A 10,240-nucleotide genomic window follows, 5' to 3' on the forward strand; every position below is an offset into this window, starting at 1 on the left:
ATTAACAGCCTACAAACCACAACCCCAGAGAACTTGACAACAATGTGGACACTAAGAGAGACTCACATAGATCTAATCTACATGGGAAGTAGAAAGTGGAAAAGATCTCCTGAGTAAATTGGGAACATGGGGAGCGTAGAGGAGGATTGAAGCGGGGAGGGGAGATGCAGGGAAGCAAGCAGAGAAAAATGGAGAGCTCAATAAATATCATGGAAATAAATAAATAAATAATAAAAGAATTTGCAGTGTCACACAGGCTGGCCTCAACTTTGACCCTCCTGTCTCTGCTCTCCAAGGGCTCACTTGAGATGTGCCCAATCTTTACAATGTCACAGAGTTGCACCCTTTTAGTTTTTGTCTAAAGTTATTAGACAGAGGGCTGTTAGCCAGGATGCAGGTCGAAATAAGGCCCAGATGTGACAGTGGCTGGCCTGAGGAGCTGCGCAGGCTTAGGCATGGAGGTTATACTTAGGCATAAGGCACCACGCTTGGCTTCTAAACATCGCTTCACAGATGCTGATTTCCTGGCTTCTTGCTGGTTTTAAACAGTGAGAGCAACAGGCAAATCTGCTGGGAGAGATTCTCCTTCCTTCTAAAAGATGGTCAACATGTAGAACTGATTTAACCTTTTCTCCTCTTCCTGTTGTGAAAACGAGGTTTGGAGCCACAGTAGCCACCTTGTGATGATGAGGTAATGAGCCTAAGAAGGGACAACTAAGCACAGTGTGGCAGGAAAACAGAAGGATACAGGTCCTACAAATCACCACGTCACCCCCACAGAAATAAAGCCCAACTGTTAAAGCCAAGATGAGGGCTTTTTGTCACTTGCCACCAAACTAATTGTCAACTGGCACTGACAGCTGCACTGAACGGATGCCTAGGAATCTTAGGGACCAATGTGCAGCAAGTTCTTAGAATGTGGCCCTCCTTGGCGCCTGACAAGACTCCAGCCTGAAGACTGGACCTTTGAGGGTGAAGGGACCGCTGAGGACACCTAGCTTTGTAAAATAGCAGTAGCAGTGTCAAGAACTCTGCGATTTCTCCTGATTAAACTGTGGAAACTGATTTTTCTCTGGGGCAGGTATCTGTCCAGATTTGCCCATGTTCTTTCCAGATTTCCCAAAGTACTGGTCTCAAGCAGTTGGTTTTTTGTTTTTGTTTTTGACTTACCTCTTCTCAAATGAGACACACTGCGTGTCCCAAAGATGGTACTAAACTTTTCCTCATCTGTCCCCCACTTCAGCTCCCCAGCCTGGAACAGCGCCTGTAATGAACCACCCTGCGTGAGTCAGTCACTTTTCTTGTTTCCCAAGCACTCTGTACCTTCCTCAACAGTGAATCTGCCTGCTTGTGTACCAAGTTAACGGGTCACATACAAAGCACAGAAATGACACAGAAGCTCATTCCAAAATGTTGGCAGGAATATCCCATCTTCTAGGAGATGCCGTGGTCTGCGAGAGTTCCTGCCATCTCGCTGTTGAACACTGGTTTACAGACAGGAAAGTAACTCAATGAAGAGTTTCTGGGCTTTGTTTTGCTCATCCTTTAGTTGCTGTCATGTCTATAGCACGTGACAAAAAGCAAACTCTATAATTCCTGTTTACATCAGTGATGTAAGCAGAGTTAGCTATAGAACACCTCGGTACACAGCCACACGGTTCATGGTGAAACGCTTAACGTTGCAGGAGAGCACAGTGGTTGGGATCTATAGGGCACTTATACTCTTGAAACCACCCGAGTACCCATATTTACTTTTGACATAAAAAATAGAAATACTCACAAAGTTCATGCACACGTTAAATAAATTTAACCTAGATTTAATAAATTACAAAACTTATCATGAACGTTATGAAACCTAAGGTCACCTGAGGTGTACCAACCTTTACAAGGTCATACCTTTTTAGTTACTGGGTTGTGTGTTTGTTTTGTGTTTTTTGTTTGGTTTTTCAGACAGTGTTTCTTTAGCTTTGGAGCCTGTCCTGGAACTAGCTCTTGTAGACCAAGCTGTCCTCGAACTCACAGAGATCCGCCTGCCTCTGCCTCCCGAGTGCTGGGATTAAAGGCTTGTGTCACCACCACCTGGCTTTTAGTTACTGTTTTAACAGACTTAACCTTGTTAAACCGAAGGAATGTAATTTGCTTGGAGATAGCCTTGTTCCTCAAGGACACTTCAAATAAAGACAAGACAGGACAGTAACTTGCCTCTTGATCTTGGTGGTACAAGCATGTGATTATAGTGATCTAGAGCTATTTTTTATTTTACCAACAGAGAATTAAAAGATAAGACCCCTCCATGCATCCTTGTGCTCAATAAACACAATTCCCTTTTCCTCCTCTCTCCTTTCTCTAAGAGTCCAATCCTCTGTCCAGAGCAAGAACTGGGCAAGAAAGATGACAGACATCAGTTTTAACATTCTTAAAATATTAAATCAGTTTAACACATTTAAAAAAGGTGAGACTGGGGGCTGGAGAGACGGCTCAGCAATGAAGAGGACTGGCTGCTCTTCCAAAGGACCCGGGTTCAATTCCCAGCAACCACATGGCAGTTCACAACTGTCTGTAACTCCAGTTCCTGGGGATCTGACATCCTCACACAGACAGACACACAGGCAAAACCCCAATGCACATAAAATAAATAAATTATAGAAAACATTTTTCAAAATGTGAAATTGATTTAACAGGTTTAAAGTAATAATTTAAAAGAAGTGAAATATTGCCCGTGAGATCAGTACCCTAGTGAATGACTCACTGTGGCTTTTCAGATTCCCAAGATAACAGACCTGCCTCAGTGCCAAGTATCAGTAGAGAAATCCTCCAAAGCCCTCTGTCTCCACTTCTGCCCACTAAGACATCACAGGTTCAACCTTTGAAGCCAGTCTCGCTGCCTTTGCTAACAGGTAGGGGGGGGGTGTGTGGCTCCCCAGACCTGAGAGAAGCAGACTGCACAAGGCTGGGTCACTGGTGCGAACAGTCAAGAGGACGTGGCCAGTGTGGCTTGCTCTCTGCTGTTCCTGGCCACGGTGAAGGAAGGAAAGCCTGGGTTCTGTCGAGGGATATTGAAGTCCGCCCCATGCGGCAGAATTCACATGTGCAAATTCTCACTTTCGGTATCCTAAATGGTCACATCTGCTGCATGACAGGGAAGTGATGTGTCCACGGGCTGGGTAATCAACACAGTTCCCAGACAAGGACATTGGTGCCTGGGAGTCTGTGAGATCCATGGCCCCATCCTGACCTGAAGGGCCAGAACTGAAGCCCAAGATCTCCAGTGACCAGAGAACAGGAGAGACGGTTCCATGCAACATAAGGTGAGAGGAAAAAAATCAATGAGAAGGTTCAAGGAGAGTGTTTCCTCTAGGCCTCACACAACACAGTGCTGATTACATCTGCTGGGAAGTCTGTCCATGGGGCCCTAATGTAGGTCTCCCCTCTGTCATCTGAGACTACCTAGAGTTGGCTTCCCAAGCCGTAGACACTGAAAAACCTCCACAGCGCCGAGTCCTGAGAGCAGGAATGTGAGAACTACACTGTCTCTCACAAAAGCCTAAAGAAATCCATGCCTGGAAAGCCAAGTGGTCATCTGAAACAGGGTGAAGCCCCTACCTGGGGGATCGATAACTCCATCGATGTCTGTTCTTGCCCTTCTTCTACGAGAAGGTGGACTTGTTGGATCTGAGCTTTTAACATACAGTTAATAAATGCTTCATAAGATAAGAAACCAGAACAGGGAGCTGACATTGACCATGAGGCTTGTTTGGGGGAAGAGAGAGGATGCTGGGGTCACAGAGTCAGGCTGGGATTGGAGAACCTGGGCTTGTTTCTTTGATCACAGTTGGGAAAGGCCTCCTGGACAGAGTGTGACCCTTACACATCAGTGACTGACTGAATGCCAGCGCTATTGTAGGAGCCGAGGCTGGCACGGAACTGACACGGGGCCCTAGATAGGTAAGCTGAGGCAGGAAGACAGGGCACTGGCTATCACTGCAAGGGAAACACAAGTATCACTTCTCAAAGACAGTACACTGCTGCCTGCAAGGGTCTGTGAACAGAGATTTGCTTAGGAAAAGAGGGGGGAAGTGCGGGTTAAAGACATATTGTATCATAAAGGTCAAGATAAAGAATATGTAATCAATCAATATTGTCAAATACCAAATGAATGCTAGCTGAAAGAAGATACTGGACTTGAGAAATGAAATATTCTGGATGGGAGAGAGAAAGAAGAAACCAATTGTGGTCTAGCGTGCACAACAAGGAGAACATGAAGCTAATAAATTAAATCTCTTCTGAAGGTAATAAAGCCGTAGTGTGAGAAGGAGCTCATAATGGTTAGTTTTGGTACTGGACTTGACTGAATCTGGAGTCAACTGAAAGGCAAGCCACTGGTCACATATATAAGGGATTTTCTTCATCGGTATATCTGAAAGGAGAAGACCCACCCCAAATGTTAGTGGTAGATTTTTGAGGCAGCCTCACAAAAGGAAGTAGAAGGAAGCTCTTGCTTCTGCCTGCTTTCCTTCACTACCAAGGGGAAGCTCATCTGCCCTGCTGCTGCTGCTGCTGCTGCTGCTGCTGCTGCTGCTGCTGCTGCTGCTGCATCCCTTCATTGTTATTAGGGTGCAAATGCCTCCAGATCCCAACATGTACCAAACACCAAGACAGCTCTAGGAATCCTCCAGGTTTTCAGCACTAGACCTGGGTGCTTGACTACCCAGCCTCATGGACTGAGCCACTACCAGGGCTCTCATCGTCTCCACAGTAAGACAGTCATTGTTGGACAACCCAAATAATAATAATGTAATAAATTCCCTTTTAATATACATTTTATATATTAAATATTATATATACACACCCAACCCTTTGCATTTGGTAAACACTCAATCTCTACTAAATGAAATAGTGTTTTCATTTACAGATCAACTGACCTATAGAAACAGTCCAGTGCCTTCCACATAAAACAGTACAGAACAGAATCATCATTGGGTAGGAAGGACTAGACAAATCAAAACATATTTTATGTTCTAAGTTGTGGGCTAATTGGTGAGAAGTCTAATTTTCCTGCTCCCTGACAGCACATACCCAAATTACACATCACAGTGGGAAGGAAAAGAATGACTGCCTTCAGAGTAGAATCAAATGGTAAAAAGGAAAATAAAAGAGACCTTTAACTATCTTACTTTACAAAAGGACCAGCCATCGAGCTGCTACAATTCACCGTAATTACATATCACTCATTATATTGGACATATGAAATCGAGACTTGGAGGATTTTGAAATAATGGGCTTAGCGTATAAAAGTGAAAAAGCAGACCCCCATATTGCATGATGCTTGGGGCCAGAGAAAACGGGTAAAGTCAACATGCACGCATCAGGTGTACATCTAAAGTGGGAATAAACGACTACAGAAAATTAAAATGGTCAACAGACCTGAGTGGTAGAATTCAACTTTATTGTCTTTATCTTGTCTTTAGTCCCCAACTTTCTACAGCTACAACGGTCTGAAATTCCCCAGTGTCACGGGAACCTGTATCTAAGCGCTTATCAATTTGAGCACTTCTCTCTAGTCTAGAAGGCTCTAAAATAACAAGTCACGTAGTAAATAACGCCAGACTTGAAGTGGCCTGCAGTCCCCTGCATCCCAACTCTGCCTTGCTCTTTCCATCTTAACTGCAGGTGTGGCAGCCATCAGTTGTTGGCTAACCTGAACCCCACTCCCACTGTCACCTCCACTTCATGGTACCCCAAAGCTGCACTTGTGTATCCTGGCACCCCAGCAGTGGGTTACATTTGTGGCCAGAGCTATGACCCATGAAACATACACAAACAAGCCTGGGAGTTTGTGCTTTCCCAAGATGCAGGTCAACAATAGGAGCTCAGATTGTAAAGCCGAGGTGCTGCCTGTACCCAGACATCCCTAGGAGCAGTGAAATAGGAAGCACCTTTGTATCTGTGTCAAGTTGTGCACGTGGAAGGAGGGAGGGGGGCTAAGAGATTTTTGGGAAAGCCCTGTGTGAGGAGACTCAGGCATGGGGACCCCAGGAGTGACCTCACTTCCTTAACAGTGACATCACAATGCAGAACCTGCAACCAGGCAGCCAACTGCTTACAGACAGCCCAGAAGGCTCACTTGTCTTGAGACAAGAGTGACGATTAGTCATGAGTTGCTGTAGCTGGTGGAGTTGCTGCTGCGTGAGTAATGAGAGAAAGAAGAAAAGAAGGCATGGTCTAGGAGGTGCCTGGAGCCGCCTGGTTCGAACTTGGCGCCAGCACCTCTGGCCATTGGGCCAAATGAGAAGGGGCAGCGAGAGCCAGGCCAACGTAGGCCAGGTAACCACTCTGAAATCTCGGTTTTCCCAAATTACACTCTTGGTGTGTGGCAGAGTGAAGGGGTCAGGAGAACGTGGAATGATAATAACCAATCGTGAATTGCAGTCCTGTGCCAGTTTGAACCACCCACCCTGATCTCTCCTCAGGTGGCAGAAGACCAGAAGAACCGCTGCCCTGGAGACCAGAAGGAGTCAGCCCCCGGGGACCTTACTGAGTCCGCCCCCAGGGACCAGAAGGAGTGCCTCTCCGGGGACCCAATGGTCTCCTCCCCTGAGGCACAGCTGGAGTCCCTCCCCAGAGACCCGATGGGCTCCCTTCCTGGGGACCAGATGGGCTCCGGCACGGAGGACCAACAGGACTCTGTACCCGGGAACCCAAATGATTCTGTCCCCGGGGACCCGAAGGGCTCAGCATGGGAAGACCAGCCGGGGTCTGGCCCCAGGGACCCAATGGGCGCCACCACAGGGAACCAACCAGACGCGATCCCTGGGCCCGCGACTGGTTCTGTACTTGGGGACCCTATGGGCCCCAGTCCTGAGGACCAGCTGGACCAGCAAGACTGCGTCCCCGGGGACCCGACTAATTCGGTCCTTGGGGGGACAATGGGTCCCACCCCAGAGGACCAGCTGGACCAGCAAGACTGCGTCCCCGGGGACCCAACAGAGTCTGTACTTGGGGACCGAATGTATCCCATCCCGGAGGACCAGCTGGACCAGCAAGACTGCGTCCCTGGGGACCCAACAGAGTCTGTCCTTGGGGACCCAATGGATCCGACCACGGAGGACCAGCTGGACCAGCAAGACTGCGTCCCCGGGGACTCAACTGAGTCTGTCCCCGGGGACCCAACTGAGTCTGTCCTTGGGGACACAATGGGACCCACCCTGGAGGACCAGCTGGACCAGCAAGACTGCGTCCCCGGGGACCCGACTAATTCGGTCCTTGGGGGGACAATAGGTCCCACCCCAGAGGACCAGCTGGACCAGCAAGACTGCGTCCCCGGGGACCCGACTAATTCGGTCTTTGGGGGGACAATGGGTCCCACCCCAGAGGACCAGCTGGACCAGCAAGACTGCGTCCCCCGGGACCCGACTAATTCGGTCCTTGGGGACCCAATGGGTCTCACCCCGGAGGACCAGCTGGACCAGCAAGACTGCGTCCCCGGGGACCCGACTGAGTCAGTCCTTGCCGAACCAATGCGCTCCACACCTGAGGACCAGATGGAATCCATCTGCGGGGACCCAGTGGACTCCACTCCGGAGGACCAGCCTGAGGCCGCTCCTGGCGACCCGATGGGTGCTGACACAGGGGATACATTGGGTTCGGCCCCAGAAGACCAAGGCCAGCCGGAGTCCATCCCCGGGGACCCGATGGACCCTGCCCCCAGGGACCTGACTGAGTCCTTCCCTGGGGACCCAGTATACCCCGCCCCGCAGGACCTGACTGAGTCCTTCCCTGGGGACCCAGTAGACCCCGCCCCGCAGGACCAGCTGAAGGACCAGAAGGACTCAGTCCCCGGGGACCCTAAGATCTTAGACTTCGGGGATCTGGAGAAAGTGGTGGAAGACCTGATCACTTCCCTTCAGAACGGGGACCGCGAGCATCTCATCGCTTTCCTGAGCACCTACCCTGCTCATACCACCATCGAGCAGGTGCTGGATGTCATCTTCAGGCGGTGAGTGCCCACTTCCGAGCTCAGAGGCCTCACATCCTCTTGTCGTATATGGGAAGCCTCTGCCTTTCTCTGAGCCTATCTAGTTGCTAGAGTCTTGTCAGAAGCCAGCAGCATGTAGTCAGACATTACTACCTCCAGGTTGGGCACTAGGGACTGCTGTGACCCTAATGGGTGTGAGTGTGGGTGTCCTCTGCACCTTCAGGAAGCTCTCTATCCTTGGCCAGTTTTTCTGAAGCATTGGTCAAAGCGCTTCTCCCATTGTAAACAAGGTTCTAGAATTCATATTGGAGCACCCGATAGAGATGGGTCTTGAGTGGAGACCCGAGGAGGATAATCCGAGGGAACCTGTGTCCACTGAGATGTCCGGGTAGACATACTGCACAAACATATTTGAAGCACCTACAGAATGCAGGTGAACTAATAACCTGCGACTTTGATTCTGCTCCAGGAGTCAGCAGGCTCCCCAGATGTCTTTTAGGTAGGGAACTGGGACTCCACAGGTTAACATACTTCCTGATCTCCTCCAGGTATGCATGCTTCCGCCCCGGCTGCCAGGAGGATGAGCAGCTCAAGAAGTAAGTGAGCTTTACAACATGAGAAAGAAAGGCCTTGGCTCTGCAGGGTGGGCTCCCTTGGGTACCAAGGGTGAGGGATGGCCGATGCTTGGGGCTCACGCTCCACGTTTCTACCACCATACACCATACTGAGGTCTAAGCATTGACTGGAGGGTGAAAAGAACTGCATGGGCACGGTCCTTGCCAAGTGGGGATATGGGGAAACCTGTGGCCTCCGGTGGCCCTCTGAGACTCTACTACCCTCCTCACAGTCCATGGCGTGAAGGCTCGCTCAGCTGTGCTCCATTAGAGCCTGAGCATGGGGCGTATGGAGCTCCCTGCTCCCATGGACCGACCTCTCAGCCCTGCTCATTGTATGGCTAAGGGCTGGATAGCCTCTCCTTTGCAGTCTCACATGCACGGAGTCTTGGGCGGGGTGGCAAAGGAAAGTCCAGGCCACTGGGTGCCCTGTCTGTCCCTTTCCACCAGCACCCTCTGCACCCTCCTGGACACGTGGACGAGCGTCTTCCCCGGGGACTTTGCCACAACATCCGGCATGTCCGCGCTGAAGAAGGTAAAGACCTACCTGATAATCCATCTGCCGTACTCGGACGTCCTCATACGGGTGCATGAGCTCCTTACGAGACTGCTCTCAGAAACTTCGGAGGAGAGCGATTAACAACAAGCCAGGTAGGTGCTTGACACTGTGAGGAGGTCTCAGGACCTGGTCTCAGGTCTCAGGAATGATTGGGGGATTGCCACACCGACTCCAGTGTCGTCTGTGTGACATGACATACGTCATTATGCCGGTCTGGAGCTGTGTGTCCTATGGGACCAGGCTTCCTGGAGGTCCATGGCAGATGGCCCGGTATAGGCCGCCTTTGAGGCATAGATGGGTTTCTCGATTAGCTGGCTATGCAGGATATGGGCTTTGCACGATCTCTTTTGTGATAATGATATTCTTTATATCTACAAGACAAGGATTATCTCTTTAGGAACAGCTCTGGGATAGGGAAGCACAGTATGCGAATGTATAAGACTACAGCAGAACCCTTGCCATACACGGGGGTGAGCAAGGGAACAGAAGGGTTAATGTTGATGGACAAAGAGCGGTATAATATACTATGAATTTTATGGATAGGCTTGCTAGATCCCAACCCCCATGGTGTCTGCTGCATGTGAAGGTACAAAAAAGTATATTTCGGCAGGTGCAGAGAGCTGTCAGGCACATTTGGTCACTAGATGAGATAAAGAAAGGGTTAGAAAGAGAAGCTTGGGGGAGGCCCAGATAGCTCCTGATCTCTTATTTCCTGTGGCGTTTGTGAGTCATCGAGCTAACTGTGTCTGGTTCCAGGGTGACACATCTGGAAACTGCGAAAACTCTGCTGCAGCTCCATGGAGAAGAGGACGACTGGGGGAGCCAGGAGCGCATGGTGCCGCCACCTCCATCAGCTGCCCTCAGCGACCTCAGCCATGCCCTCCTTCTTGTTCCTCACAAGCTGCCTTTCTCACGGGAGCATGCTAATCACCAGATGTGTCACAGATGACAATAGTGCACCCTCCTGATCTCCCTGTTGACTTAGTGCTGGCCTTAACCCCTGTGTGTGTCTTATTGTTATTGTCTGTAGCGGGGTCAGATTGCTTTTTATAATCATTTTAAAGCTTCTTTTATGTTTAGTCAATAAATAAC

Source organism: Microtus pennsylvanicus, chromosome 16 (assembly GCF_037038515.1).
Source record: "Microtus pennsylvanicus isolate mMicPen1 chromosome 16, mMicPen1.hap1, whole genome shotgun sequence".
In the NCBI taxonomy this organism is placed as follows: domain Eukaryota; kingdom Metazoa; phylum Chordata; class Mammalia; order Rodentia; family Cricetidae; genus Microtus; species Microtus pennsylvanicus.